The sequence below is a fragment of the Anabrus simplex genome, chromosome 6 (assembly GCF_040414725.1).
Source record: "Anabrus simplex isolate iqAnaSimp1 chromosome 6, ASM4041472v1, whole genome shotgun sequence".
NCBI lineage: Eukaryota > Metazoa > Arthropoda > Insecta > Orthoptera > Tettigoniidae > Anabrus > Anabrus simplex.
Genome location: NC_090270.1, coordinates 187,560,482 through 187,576,957, shown reverse-complemented (window position 1 = coordinate 187,576,957; position 16,476 = coordinate 187,560,482). Strand labels below are relative to the sequence as shown.

Sequence of the window (16,476 nt, the reverse complement as noted above, 5' to 3'; positions counted from 1 at the left end):
TACTGCTGGAAGAGCAGCCTAGCGGTGGAACCAATGAACTAAGGAAGAAATCACATTTCTATCTTCTATTTGCTATGTCAAACGCTGGCAAAGCAGACCCCTTAGTAATCTGTATGGTGATGTGCAGGCAATTATTTTGGATTTATATACTTTTTTTTTTTTCGGCCCACTGTTTTGTGCTTTTAGAAAACTGCAACTTTGTCCCTGTCTCTTCATGATTACATTGCTGTTGTGTTCAAGAATTGCTAACATTCCTCGGGTCACCATTCTTTCATATGGGAAATGTGTTGGTTTGGGTGTATGTTCCAGTCTCTCATTATGATAGGATTCCAAGGCGCTGCTATGACAAAAATGATTAGTCTCTATTAAATTGTTAATAAATTGAGTACAGTATTTGTAATTTTTTCTTCAAAGTTTGAAATTCATGGGGATCCTGCTCTCATTTTCTAAATACATTTTCCTTGTTCCCTTTCATGAATTTTGCATCACTAAACTGTTTTTCCTCTAAAGAAGTGTAGGGCAGCGTTTTGCGTCTGTTTTAGTTTCTTGGAGAAAACTATTTGGTCAATACCAGACATTGAATTGATTATAGTCAAAACTGGTTTGGACGTTTTTGTCGGGACCGGAAAAAAATGTTATAAATAGGGAACGTGCTAAAAAATGAAAAACAATTTCGTTATTAAATTTAAGATTAGGCTTTAACGTAAAAATAATTATAATGAAAACAAAGAAACAAGTGTTTACAATTAAAATTAATGAAATAAAGAAATAATACATTTTAAAACACCAACATAGTAAAACTTCAAGGAAAAACGTTCTTAGAAATGTGAATTATACGCGTCGCTGACAATTATCTTTAAAGTTGTAACACTAAGTCCAACATCTGAGCGATTGGCACACGTTTCATGTGTGGTTTAGCAACCACTTTCTCAATAAACTTTCATTTTTCCTTCTCCATAACTGAATGTCGTGCAAACCACTGTGCATAAGTCCATTAGGCCTAATATATGTACGCTGTTACACAATTCATTTACAAACGCAAAATTTAGCACCATGTCAGCTGTATATGTAAGTACAACAGGCCTAATTTACGCACACAAGTCACTCGGGCCTCTTTCAGACGGCACGGGAGTAAAACATGCCTGTGTGTTTGCGCTGGTTCACCCACTTCCGCTGACTCTTACGCATACAACGGATCAAGTAATGCAAAACTCTCTGTGCTTTCCAGCGGTTACTTTTCAACACACTTTTCAGTGTGACTAATAAATATGGACCGTCATAGTCTTCGTTTACCTTCTACATTGAAGAAAATATAAAAATAGTTAACGCATGCTATGTCCTTCACATTTCGTTAGAGAAGGAAATGGGTCTAAATTATATCACGCTTTCCAAAACACAAGACCACTGGTATATCAGACATAAAAGTTCTCAGTGTCTATTTCGGGTTCCATAACAACTGCTGTAAATCACACAGGAAAAGAAAACGTCTAAATCCATTTCTACTTCCTATAGGTACACTATCGGGTTGTGATACAGGTTGCAGTACTAATGTCGCGAGCATGGCTGATCCGCTGTGTATGATGACGTGCATAAAAACTGATGTCCAATAACAAGTAACTGTGGGCGTGAGACCGCAACTTGCCACGGGCTGCCTGCTGAAGTAGGTATTTCTCCCGTGCGCTGTTACTCTCCGTCTACGCATCATCTGAAAGGTTCTATTTGAACAATCAGTTCTTAGTTTAGGCCTAGGCAAACCGGCGGCTAAGCACGGAAACGGGTCGAACCCGTGCAGTCTGAAAGAGGCCTCACGAACATAAAATTAAGCACCAACACGTCAAACGCAAAGATAATAAGACTAGCTTGGGACTGACACTCCCTGCAGCTGTAGGCCGACACGCAAGCTCACTCCAGTGCCGTGAAATTAAGTTCTCTACCAAATCCTCACCCAGGCCGGTTGTCGCAGGCCTGTCGTGTGTGTAACGTGGCCGGGAATGCTAATTTAAATTTCTTATGGTGGGAGTTACGAACGTACAAAAGGGTGATGTAAATGTGCTATCCAGGTTTCTTTAGCATGTATTTAATAGGACACGTCATGGGACTTCGGAATAATGCCGTGATACCCTAGGAAACGCGCTGGAGAGGGATATCTGAACCAGTTTTGACTGTAATTATGTTTTTAAATTCTGTCCTCATAAGGGCCTGTACTACGACTGTCAGATAAACAACCAGATACGTAGGCTGCAGTTTTGCAAACTAGAAGTTAAATATTTTCTTGCGTGCTACCAACGGATTTTAACGGCAGGATTGTAATGCGGAAGATGTAGTAACATTTTTATTGGGTTGGTAATAAGGTTACTGAAAATATAGTGAAATTTAGCGCGGAGGTATACGTGTTCCATGGTGTTTTCGTTTGTTTAGCTCTATTCCTTTTGAAATTGTATTACTAGAATCCGATATCAGACTCTTATTAAGCTATAATGTGGAAGTCCAGGTCAAAAACAGAATTAGGACTGAAATATACACATACGAAGAAATGTTAAAATTAATTAACTATATAACGAAACTGAAACTGTTATAGAAAATAGAAAGACTGAAAATGTAACCTGGACGCAAAAGTTAAGATTCAGGTTATGTATCTTTTTTGTCTAGAACTATTTACGAGGTTGCGCGTTATGACGAAAGTAAAGTTTAGATTCGTAATTAATGCCACTGATGCAGCGTGGGATCATTAATTTTATTAATTCAATTTATTGTTTGCTCATTGAATAAGTAGTTAGTTTCTTTCTTTTCAATACAATTAGAGAATAGTAGGCTAACTGGCAAGCATTTATCTCACTTTAGCGTAAATACTTTTCTAGCAAGTTGTTATGAAGTAAAAGAAATATAATCGAAATAAACTTTCAACATATTAGGTCGTGTTACGTACATGTAGTACGTGTTGAAGAGATGTTAAGTACAGAACAAAAATGGCCAGCCGGACACCAGTGGGATCCGAACCCACAACCTCCCGATTTCGTGTCGGTTGCTCTACCAATTGAGCTATGGTGGCCTAGGCCATCTTTGTTCTGTTTGAAAGGATCTGAGCTACAGGTCTGGCACTGCTGCTAGCACACTGTAGAGTGCGTTTAAGTCGCCCGTTGTGGGGCATGTCAATGAATATTGAATTTTCCTTAACATCCTCATTCGACGGACGAATCGACATGAACAACGTCGTATATCTTTATTCCATATGTGCGTCGCGGATAGATTTGGAATAGAACCCACGCTTTTGACACACATTTTAATGATTAGGAAATGTGTACTATCACCTCTAGCACCCTACCGACTACCATTTACAAGGTAAAAAAATGTTAGGCTATTGGGACTCGAACACACGAAAAAATGCTTAACAGCAAACTTTGATGCTACCCATGAAGCTTGCGGTTGACTGCTTGTGTACTACTGGTATACTCAGCAACAACTTACTAGCTTGGGAAATTTTTAAGAATTTTGTGATAGCTGGACAGGAAGCATGACATACTTTATAAATATATACATAAATTACATTGTAACAACTTAATTGCGCACAGCATCATGCAGATGTAGATTCATCTTCATGAGTAGCCATCTTGATTCTTTACAGTGGGGTCCCCGATAAGAACTAAGTCCCAGATAAGAGCGTTAACAGCCTCTCCAACTTCGGCATAGCTATACTCGAGAATATTTTCCCAGATTGCACATAAACAAAAGTCGTAGTACGCGGATTCAACCGAACTTCCAGATAAATGTCCAAACTGCCAAATAAATGTATACCGCACTTTTATCTGGCTGTCGTAGTACAGGCCCTAAGTTTCCATATACCTCTAACGATCGGTTAAGAAAAGAGTGACATTCAAGAGTGCGGAGCAGTATTGAAGTAATCTTCTGCAAGCTGATGTTTCCATGCCAGCTTCTGCCATTCCCTTTTGTAATCTATTACTTTTTCTGTTTTCAAACCCATTACACTGTAACAAAGGAGTTTTGCATAATAGCTAGGAGAATCGTGCGCCGCCTTGGAAGAAGTCCAATATATTTTGTTTTTGCAATATGAAATTGTAACGTATGGTAGGTTGAATGAATTTCTTTATAAGTGATTAGAATGTAGTTTTCCCAGTTAAACACAAATTCAGAGTCCTGCAGAAAATTCTGAAAGTTTCAAACCCGTACCAAATAAATATACCGGTGAAGAAATTGCTATAGAACTTAACTGTATTTTTGTGTTGTGACTCCTATTCATATTTATGGTTGGTCTGACAAACTGTAATAATATTGTTAATGTTGAACCAAAAGTTTTTCTAATAATAAAAAAAGACCATCAAAATGACACTTTCCACTATTGCTGTGCATTTCAAGGTCTATCATTACACATTTTCCTTTAACCACAACTTCATTGTCTTTGTCATCACCATCATTGTAATTATCATTGTTGCTAAATCACATCTAAATTACATTTTTCTTAGTATTTTGTTGCCCATTTCACACTGTATACATTTTTATTGTCGCGGAAAGTTCATTTTTTCAATATCGTGACATCCCAGCTACAGCAGTAGCTACAATTTTCTTGTTTTCGTAGGTAGACATTGAAAACTGATGACTTCTATTTTCTTCAGTTTCTCCTTTTAAAAAGAGTGACAGGTGAAGAGTATTTCTCCTCACTTAATTTCTGTTTCAGCATTATTTTTTCCTTCGGTATTGAAGATTGTTCAAATTTCTTTCCTCAAAATCTCGGTAAAACACAATGCTGTAGGTATATCATGGGTGTAACTTTCTGCCTATTTACCTTAGCCACCCATAACTTATACCTTTTCAGAGATATGTCTCATTTAGGTAAATAATGGAAAGAAAATATAGAATGTTTCATGCTTCTTGAATCGCACTTAGACCCTCCATTAATCTGGCAAATTTTTCTTCTCAATGCAACACTTACACACAGTTCAACTCTACTTGCATGTGATGATTCATAAACTGTAACGATGAGTCGCAACACTTTGCAGCTGGTTGGCTGCCCAGTCATGACATCACCAAACACTAGTCGCTACAAAGACGAGCTTATAGCAGGAGAATGGTGCAACACACAGCGATTTTGAAAAATTTGTATCCCATAACTTTTAATTTTCTTCAATTTAAGAGCAACTTGTTTTTAACCCAAACTGCTCCTTTAAGTACTTTTATGAACATAACAATTTTTGAATTTTTTCTTTGTGTAATGCACAATCCCCCTGACCGTTCCCATTGAATTTGAATTTTATGAGTGTAATACAATGTTTTACGAAACATTTCATTATCTATTCTTGGATGGGTGCAGATAGTTTGAAAGTTTCTCATTTCATACACATTGGTGATTTGAACAATGAGCTGCAACACTTGATATTCTTGTAACACAATAAATATGTCTCGTTGCCACCAAATCATAAGAAATATACTCTGCAACAATATACACCCTGCCTATTATAGCATCACTGCTATCTCCAAATTCCAGGAATTGGTTTTTTTTTTTCTTTTCTTTTGCGCTGCCTATTATTTAGAATTTTGAAATTGATAATGGAGTATAATTTTGTGTCTGCGCCCGTTATTTAGAATTAACTGTATGATTTAAGCTATGTATTTCTGCTGTTGTATTGTAAAATGTCCTTTATTTAGAGGTGTGTTACGAGAAGTTACTGTGTACATACTGCTGTAATTCACACTCTGTATCATGGCTTATTTATGACATTACTGAATACAACTGTGTGACTTTGGTGCATACAGTAATAAGAGATATGATTGTTGTTCTTGTTTATGGATGCTGATATAACTTGAAAGGTAAAGTTCACTTCCTGTGCAGGCAATCATTTTATAATGTTGTATATTGTTGTTTAGAAATAATGTGGAATGAACATGCAAAGATCAATTCATTCTCTGGCCATGGTCTCCCTTTGTAGGGGAAGTAATTCCTTATGTAACTGGTTGATTACACACCAACTAAAATGTGTAATAGGGAGGTGCTGTGGTAATGTTTCTGCAACACACTTACTAGATCAGCATGTGCACTTCTTCCTCTTCAATCCTGCGCTGTGAACTTGCTAGTGTGATGGTCCAGTGCTTAGTAACCTGCTATGATACATTTTTGCCACAGATTACTTTGATTAAATGTTTACATATTACACTTGCAAATTCCCTGTATTTCCATCTCATATTCATAACGTTTTGAAGACCTTAAAAAAAAAGTAGTTAGTGGGACGTAAAGCAAATAACATTATTATTATTAACATAACGTTTTGTTTGAATATTTTTTCTCAAATTTATGACATCTTTGTAGAGACCATAGATATCCATAGCACTTTGCCTCTGTTTCCTTGTAATATGTCTGTGACCTCTGAATATTGCAGTAGCAGTGATGACTAGGTAGGGTAATATACGAATGGGGTTTAAGTAAGGACTGTTTATGCAGTGAGGTATGAACTGCTAAATACTTTTGAGTAATGTTTAAAAAATTCAGATTAGTCATAATTTCACCTACATTTCTGCCTAATTTCCATCGTTATTTAATCATTTGTCATTGCACGTGATAAGATTTTATAGAGGTGATTATTGTTTTAAGAGGAAGTACAACGAGGCAACCATCCTCTATATAACACTAATCAGAGAGAAAAATAAAAGGGATCCGACACTTCAAAAAATTAAGGTATCGACCAAAGAAAGACAAGGACCACGAAGGGCTTGAAAATGAATGACTTCTTAGGCCTCGAGTGCTTTAAAACAGTCGGGGCTGGAAAAGAACAAGAGTTAACCAAGGAGGTTGGATAGGATAGATGAAGATGAGGAATCTGGCACAGGTAAGTGGAAGCAATGCCAAGACTCAGCTAAGGGCCCCATGGTTGCCAACACACGCTCCCAAGTTGAGAGCCACTAGGGCCCTTTTAGTCGCCTCTTACGATAGGCTGGTGATACCGGGGGTGTTATTCTACTGCCCCCACCCATACGGGGTTAAGATTTTATAGACCCTCATCCTAGAACCACAGTCTAATATATACAGTCGCAAAGTTCTAATAAGAGGAAGGTTCAACCATTTGACAGCTGGAGCGACACTAGCACCTCTAGCGGTGAGGTAGAGGCAACTTGCTAGCAGACAACAGGGAGCGTATTACCACTACAGTCTAAAACGGTCATAACTTCTGAACCTTTCATGCAAATAATGTCCTGACAAGGTTATTGTAATCGTCATGAAGTAGTGGAGGAGGTTAAACAATTTATTTAGATGAGGAGTTCGAGGATAATACCAAAATATTTATTTAGTTTTAAGGAGTTATTCTTTTTTTACCGCGGACTGTAACAAAATCGCTTCTATAGGGCAACCGGTTGGAAATAGGTATATACCATCATGGGCTTTTTTTTTTTTTTTTGGTAGAAGTTTCTATGCTCTACAATTCTTACGCTTACACTTGGGGTCTATCGTTGGCGGTTCAGGCAGCGTAAGCCAAGAAAGCAAGTGACAGACTGGCCATTGTGTCTCTTTCTTCCTATTTACGAAGCGTGTTTTTTAAGTAAGGTCTGTTTTGTTGTAGACACTAGTAGTTCGCGCACATATCGCTAAGCGCATGCGTCGTGTACCGGCATGCCTCGGGAACAACTGTGCTCAGTTTCAGCTCTGTAGCTTACCTGTACGGTTCTGTTCTGTGCTTTCAAAATGTTTAAGACCATCAACTCGCCCGCCATGTGTGAGGTTCGGTCAGTGATACGGTTTTTGTCAGCAAGGAACCTGTCTGCTGCAGAAATTCGACAGATTTGCGAAGTGTACGGTGATACTGTTATGAGTGAAAGCAAAGTGCGTAAGTGGGTACGACAATTCAAAGATGGCCGTGACAACATCCATGATGAGGACTGCTCCGGTCGCCCTTCTTTGATTACAGACGATTTGGTGGCTTCAGTTGAAGTGAGGATTCGTGATAACAGGCGCTTCACAATAACAGGTCTCTCAAACAAATTTCCTGATGTGTCGAGATCAGTGCTTTACAGCATTGTTTCTGAACACCTCAAGTTTAGGAAACTGTGCTCCTGTTGGGTTCCAAATCTCCTAACAGAGGACCACAAAAACCAAAGATTTGAGTGTGCGATGAATTTCTTGACTCGTTATGACGAAGAAGGTGACGGCTTCTTGAGCCAGATCGTAACTGGAGACGAAACATGGGTTTCGCATATCACACCCGAATCGAAGCAACAGAGCATGGAATGGAGACACACACTCGCCTGTAAAGGGGAAGGCCAAACAGACTCTGTCCCAGCGCAAAATCATGGCGCCGGTGTTTTGGAATAGGCATGGTGTTTTGTTGGTCAACTTCATGCAACGAGGAACCACTATCAATGCAGAAGCATACTGCCAAACCCTGAGAAGGCTACGCAGAGCGATTCAAGACAAAAGACACGGCATGCCGACGAAGGGAATTGTCCTTCTCCATGACAATGCAAGACCTCACATTGCAGGTCAGACCTGCTATTTATTGGAGAGTTTTGGCTGGGAAGTTTTAGATCACTCACCCTACAGTCCTGATCTTGTGCCAAGCGATTACCATCTGTTCCTCCACCTCAAACATCACCTCAGTGACAACCGTTACAATGACAACGACGTGAAAACGGCACTGAACTCTTGGTTATCGGAGCAGACGGCAAGTTTCTATGAAGACGGTATTTTAAAATTGGTTACGAGGTATAAGTGTTTGAACAAACTTGGCAACTATGTCGAAAAATAGAGTGAAGTATGTACTTTCTGAAAATAAATTTACTTTTTTGAAATAACCTTTCGTTGTGTACTTATTTTCAAACAGACCTTACTTAAAAAACACGCCTCGTACCATATACCGGATCAGGGATACGGTGTTATTTCACGAGCTTCGAAATATATTCAGATATATGTTATTAACACATAATAATGTTAATGTTATTGGTTTTAAGTCCCACTAACTATGTATTTGTGGTGCTATAAATTGTCAGCACATAAAAGAACTCCCGTGGGACAAAATTACGGCACTTCGAGTCTCAGAAAACCGTAAATATTAGTGAGATGTAACACAAATAATTTAACTATTATTTTGCATATTATAAAGACAATCACGACAACAACCATCATAGCCAATTAGTTTGCTACTGTGATATAACACTTCCTCGTCAGCAATGCTTGACTGTTGATACACTTTGTAATAAACTATTGAATATCTCCATTATTACAGCTCGTACGGTAAAAAAGGTGTCAGATATAAATGACTGAATGAAAATTATATTTTCTATATTGTTGTGTGCTAATAGCTGGGCGGAGTAGCAACTCAGATGGTAGAGCGCTGGCCTTCTTAGCTCAACTGGGTAGGTTCGATCCTGCCTCAGTCCGGTGGTGAAGGTGCTCAAATACATAGTTAGTGGGATGTAAAACCAATAACATGAACATTATTGTGTGCTAATAACTTACATTTCTGAATGTACTTTGAAGCTCGTGAAGTGTACAGTATCCGTGATCCGATATACAGTAAATACAAAGAAAGAGACAAAAATGTTGGTCGGTCGGTCACTTGTTTTCTACGTTTACGCTGTGTGAACCATCAATGGTAGACCCCAAGTATAAGCGTACGAATTGTAGAGCATAGAAACCTCTACAAAAAAGCTTGAGATGGTATATATCTATTTCCAACTGGTTGCTCTCTAGAAGTGATTTTATGTTATAGTTTGCGGTAAAAAAATGTCCTTAAGATTAAATAAATATTTCAATATTATCCTCGGAACTCCTCATCAAAATAAATTGTTTGACCTCCTCCAGTATTTTATAAGGATTGCAATAACCTTGTCAGGACTTTATTTGCATGAATGGTTCAGAAGTTATGATCATTTTAGACTGTAGTAGTAGTAGTAGTAGTAGTAGTAGTAGTAGTAGTAGTAGTAGTACGTGAGCATACATAGTTTCCTCTACCTCGCCGCTTGAAGCGCTGTAGTTGACTTGGATGAAAAATATCTTCAGAGCTTCGTGACTATATATTAGACTGTGCTAGAACTCTGGTGCTGCCATTCCAGAACCTCCTTTTTCACTTCTTTGTTAACGTGGAAATGCTTGCTGGTGAGGAACCTCATCATCCTCATAATGCTTTTGGATCAAAAATGTCAAAATCTCAGACTCTTCATTTTACGATCCTTAGAAAATACTTTCGGTACCTGGCGAGAGTATATACTGAAGTTCAAGTTTTTGTCACAATGTTATATAAATCTGACCTTGAAACTTTTGGGGAATGTAGAGACAATGTGGAAATTGTGAACCATCAGTTTGCACAAATTTTGGTATGTACTGTATGTACAACATTGTTGGTGATTACAGCCAGCCAAAATGTGGGTTACTGGGCGAGTTGGCCGTGCGGTTAGGGGCGCACAGCTGTGAGCTTGCATCCAGGAGATAGTGGGTTCGAATCCCATTGTCGGCAGCTCTGAAGATGGTTTTCCGTGGTTTCCCCTTTTCACACCAGGCCAATGCTGGAGCTGTACCTTAAGGCCACGGCCGCTTCCTTCCAACTCCTAGGCCTTTCCTATCCCATCGTTGCCATAAGACCTATCTGTGTTGGTGCGATGTCAAGCCACTAGCAAAAAAAACAAAAACAGCAACGTCAAGCCACTAGCATAAAAAACAAAAACAAAAAAAGTGGGTTATCATTCACATTTTCCCAACCTTCCTGGGATATACTCGTCCATTTACAAACTTTACCATAGCATAGGGGGGCCATATGTTTCACATCTTTGGCATCAAATCTCTGCCAGTATCACATTTCATGCTTTTTATGCAGTATGCCATTCGATCATCTTAAACCTTTCATGATATAAATTTTTATTTCCATGTGTCTTGGTAGGTGTGCTGCTTAGCTGGAAAATTTCCAGTAACAGGCTAATTATATTGAAATTAAACATTTCAGTCACACAGTACGTAATACACACACTGCCAATGTAGCTGCAAATGGAGTTTTAATATAAAGGATGCCAGGAATCAGTATGCGTGTGCAAACTTACAAATGATTGAACTTTCAAGAGAGATTGGCACATGGTATTGACTTAAAAGTTATCCTTCTTACTTCAAGTAGAGGTCAAATGTAGAAAATCTGTAAAGGATAATGATAATAATAATTTTGTGTGGCTATTTCTAGCCGAGTGCAGCCCTTGTAAGGCAGACCCTCCGATGAGGGTAGGCGGCATCTGCCATGTGTAGGTAACTGCGTGTTATTGTGGTGGAGGATAGTGTTATGTGTGATGTGTGAGTTGCAGGGATGTTGGGGACAGCACAAACACCCAGCCCCCGGGCCATTGGAATTAACCAATGAAAGTTAAAATCCCGGACTCGGCCGGGAATCGAACCCGGGACCCTCTGAACCGAAGGCCAGTACGCTGATCATTCAGCCAGCGAGTCGGACTGTAAAGGATTGAAGAGATAGCTGTCATGAAAGCAGTAATGTTCACTGAGTATAAAGCTTATTCTTCAAGACAATATTTCTCAGTAATTTGTTCTTTGTATAATTATAGAAAATGTTTTGGAATTCCTTTTTAAAACTATTTTTGAAAATTCTAAAATCCTGTGAATGAAACTGGGTTCACTAGCTTACTAGGTTATTGGTAATGATTGTATGTTGCCCAGTTTGAACATATTGGTAATTCTCGCTTCCTTTCTTGTGTCAAGGTTAGTCAAAATATATTAATCAAAGAATGAAAAAATATAATTTATGTGGCATGAGATGCCTTCTGCACTATTGTTTGGTTTCATGAACAGAAGTTGAGGTTTATACGACTTTGGTCCTGTAGTCATAGGTTTTATCGTGTCTGTTACTTTGCTGCTATTAAGGTAAATAAATTGTGGAAATCTTCGAATTCATAAGGTAACTAAAATTGAATAATTTATCTTGGGGAAATGGGTAGATTGCAGCAACTTAATGAGGAGCCACATATTCATATTATTTAGAAGAAAATCATTACACAGATCTTAGATTTTTAATATAATCCTCATTGCTGGAGGAGAGAGCGAGATTGTCAAATGCTATGGTGTTTCTAGGGAGAGAGTTGAAAGTGGGAGAAAATAACAAATGGGTGTGCTTAATGTTAGGCCAAGTGCTATATTCAACCTTACGAAGTTTCAAAAAGAGGGGGAGGCAGGAATACTGGGTAATATATTTGGGGACTTCTTCATAAACAGGCGTTTTACAGGGATTATTGCCCTCAACTGTGAATGTAGATCGGAAAATTGCTGTTTGGAGTTGAACAGATTGTACAGTAACCATACAGCTGTTTAGCTAGAGTGTTCATCAGGGTAAGACAACTTGGTAGTGTTACTGAGAGAGGGCTGAATACATGCAAACAGTCTTAGAGCGAAAATATTCTTGGCCAGAAGCACGAAGTAGTTGATACAGTTCAGGACAAATGAGAATTTTTTCAATTTTTGAAGATACTTAAATATATTTGTTAGGCATTTGGGAAACTTTTTCGAGATGTGATGAAAAAAGTTAAAAGTTTGTGATCTTGTCTTCATGATTGTGGAAAGTACAGTACTCCATTTAGAATACATTGCCAGAGTAATTTGGTGGTTAACCAGTTGAGTAGGATAACCACTGGTGGCAGAACCTGTTCTAAGATTGTAAATATAGGATGTGTAGACTTCAAGGGCTAAACATTCTATCTTTTGTAGCAAGGCTGAAAGACGGGGGCCATTCCATGTCGATGGGTAAAAGCGATTGTAAGTTTCTGTCCACAATCTTTAACTTGTATAAATGGTAGAAGTTACATAACAATCTTTAATTTCATGCACTAGTATTGTAATCAATTTCAACTTTAAGTTTATTCACCTTGTATCCTTTTTCTAAGGTTGAAGTGTAATATAACTTGTTCCCTTTTCTTGTCTAATTCATCTTGTAATCCTTTCTCTCCCTTCCTTAGTACCATGAATGTGCATGTTATGCAGTCCTTTGTCCGGGTGAGACACAAGTTTGTGAATTTATGGTGGACTCGTATGTACCTTCTTCGCTAACATGTTAGTATTGGTATTACATATATAGAATTTTCATATTAGTTAGAGTTTCTGTTATGTACTGTCAACAGTATTTTAGCCTTTGTAAGTAAGTATAAAGCCAATGAATATTTTAATTTCTTATCGACAATCATAACATCCTTTAATGGTTTATTTCCAAAATGTTTAGAAAATCATAACTGCTTCAGGAGGTAAACATTGTAAATTTATGTAGAAAATTTGGTTATAACCAAGCTTTTCTGTGAACATTTGTCTGTATTCTGGACAGTATATAGTGCCACTGTCAGTCAGTAATTATCGTCAAGCTTGAGAACACCTGTAAGCTAACTACCTTGTTTCATCAGCTGATTATCCTAATTCTGGGAAAGTTGTCTTGAGGAGCTCAGATTAGATTTGGTGTGCCATTTTACTATTTGGAATAATAATTTGGAAAAAGCAATTTCATGTGATGGTATATTAAACATAAAGAACAAAGATCTTCATTACACCCGATTGCATGTAATGTGTGATCAGTAGAGCCCGGATTTCCATGCAAATGCATGTTTTTAAATAAGCTGGTTACAGTTCTGAAACTTCACAAATATGCGTTTCATGGTTTAACGATTCCAAATAACCGGTCTTTTTCCCTGCATGTTTGCATGTTTTGACTTTTTCAGGATAAAATTCATGCATAATGCATATTTTGAAGGTTTTTCGATTTAATAGCAAATATTTGGACGTTTATATTGCATAATACGACTTTTCTTCTGACTTTGGCGCATATATAATGTTAATTTGCATGATAGTGCCTTTTATGAATGTTGGTTTCCATAATTCGGGATCTAAATGCGGCCAGTATCCAGTATTCGGGAAATAGTAGGTTCGAACCCCACTGTTGGCAGCCCTGAAAATGGTTTTCCGTGGTTTCCCATTTTCACACCAGGCAAATGCTGGGGTTGTACCTTAAGGCCACGGGCGCTTCCTACCCACTCCTAGTCCTTCCCTGTCCCATCGTCGCCGTAAGACTTATCTGTGTCGGTACGACGTAAAGCAAATAGCATATTTTGGGATAATTTTTTTCCACGTTATACAGTATGTCTATTACTGAGAGAGAGAGAGAAAGAATGTATTCCTGGCATCCTATGAGACAACCAATATTAATTAGTATATACGGTAGAGGTTCTATAATCCAATTAACCAAGCATTTTCTTATCTGCTGCTTGGGTAAATACTGACGTACCGAGCTCGATAGGTGCAGTCGCTGAAGTGCGGCCAGTGTCCAGTAATCGGGAGATAGTGGTTTCGAGCCCCACTGTCAGCAGCCCTGAAGATGATTTTCTGTGGCTTCCCATTTTCACACCAGGCAAATGCCGGGGCTGTACCTTAATTAAGGGCACGGCTGCTTCCTTCCACTTCCTAGGCCTCTCCTATCTTATCATCCCCATAAGATCTATCTGTGTCAGTGCGACGTAAAGCAAATGAAGGTCCCCCCGGAATAAGGGTCTATGCCACAAATCTAAAATGTTCAGGAAACAGAAAAAACTTCTGAATAATGAGAAAATGAAAAATATATATTTTGAAATAAATCAGAATGCTTAAAGGCCACTTGAAAACCGAATTATCACAAATTAACCGTATTAATGTAGTAAAAAAGCACTTTCTCATTTTGAAATCATGGAATAAGGGTCTAAACCACATTTTTACAGTTTAATACAGTGTTACTTATTGCAAGATGAATCACTTCAAATCACTATAGAATCTCCTGAATTTTTGAGATATATAGTCACACATCTCCCGTAGGTCATTCTTTTTTCCTTTCTTAATGGGCAGTGTTGAGCCGTAGAGTTGTGGTAATTCTTGAGGCAGGAGGAGTGGCTGATTCCGTCTGTTCTTGACACCTGTAATTAAGGTTTATCTCTACCATGGAGCAATCAAATTGTGGGATCTTCCCATAAACACAGATGTGGGATCATTTTCAGAAAACTTCAGTCACATTGCTTCAGTAACCTTGAATTTAGGGTCTTTGACCAACATTCCGTGTCTTGGAAGTCAGAATTCTGGGCAGACGGACTAAACATGTCTGAAAAAGTTCTTCCTCATACCTGCAGTGAACTACTGTCACTACCTTCAAAATAATATTTCCGATGTAAAGTGGCATCTGTTCTCTGATTACACCTCCTGAAAAAGTTCTTTCTCATACCTGCAGTGAACTACTGTCACTACCTTCAAAAGAATATTTCCGACGTAAAGTGGCATCTGTTCTCTGATTACACCTCCCGAGAAAGTTCTTTCTCATACCTGCAGTGAACTACTGTCACTACCTTCAAAAGAATATTTCCGACGTAAAGTGGCATCTGTTCTCTGATTACACCTCCCGAGAACTTTCTCATACCTGCAGTGAACTACTGTCACTACCTTCAAAAGAATATTTCCGACGTAAAGTGGCATCTGTTCTCTGATTACACCTCCTTTTCGGTTCAGAGATTTTGAGGCACTTATTCACAAGAAACAAAAACTGCTCATTAAGGTCCATGGCATAGTATTCCATACATAACTCCTCCTTTTCACAGTCAGTGAGCTGAATACACCCATTCCTGTTACAGAACTCTGGATCATACACGCAGCCCCTAGACAACGAAGAAGCAGAAAATTGTTATAATGTTGTACCCTATACCATTTTAGCTTAATGATAATTAAATTAATGGTTTGTGTAATGTATTATGTATTTAAAAAGACCAAATTTATTCTAGGGATCTTCCTTAGCTCAACATAACCCATTTATTATAGACCTTTATTCCACTCACCTGTTGTGGCCTCGTTTTTGCTTCTTTTATAACGCCTTTCCTTGCTGTATAAGCCTCACCCCTATTTAGTTTCCTTTTACGTTCATTATCCTTCCAGTTATGCATATTTATCTTCCTTTTTCATGTTTTATTCAAGTTTTTTTAATTCGTTGGACGAAACATTCAACACACTGGCAGCCATCTTGAATGAGTGGCATAGACCCTTCTTCCAGGCAAAGAAGTGTTTTAACAAACAAATGACCTATTTCTGTTAAAGATATGACTATCATAGTTCGTACGCAATAACATGAGATGATGTAGACCCTTATTCCGCAAAAAACTCAACTTGCTGGAAAATGTGGTTTAGACCCTTCTTCCGGGGGGGGGGCCTTCAAATAGCAAATATATATATATAAATATATATTGACGTAAGCCGGAAGTCTCCACGTCGACCTCTGTACTTCTTAGAAATAAGATGTTCCAGTTATACACTGCTATAAATCGAACCGTAAATTGCGCGTTACTCATTGATGGCTCATTTTTCACCTATGTTAGATGGACAAAACAAAACTTGTATAGCACTTCTGCGACGCCACGTTAATGAGGTAGCAACTTACAACAAACCTTGGTTTTGCACTGAACACTCTTCCGTTGTTGTCCTGGAATTTCCTGCCCGGAACTCTCACT

The 16,476-nt window shown here is 38.3% G+C and overlaps 1 protein-coding gene across 3 annotated transcripts in view; it reads left to right on the top strand.

Annotated features, from left to right (window-relative positions):
• Gyf (GIGYF family protein Gyf) overlaps positions 1-16,476 on the top strand; it is a 485,965-nt gene that overhangs the window by 257,971 nt on the left and 211,518 nt on the right. The gene's annotated exons all lie outside the window — the stretch shown is intronic.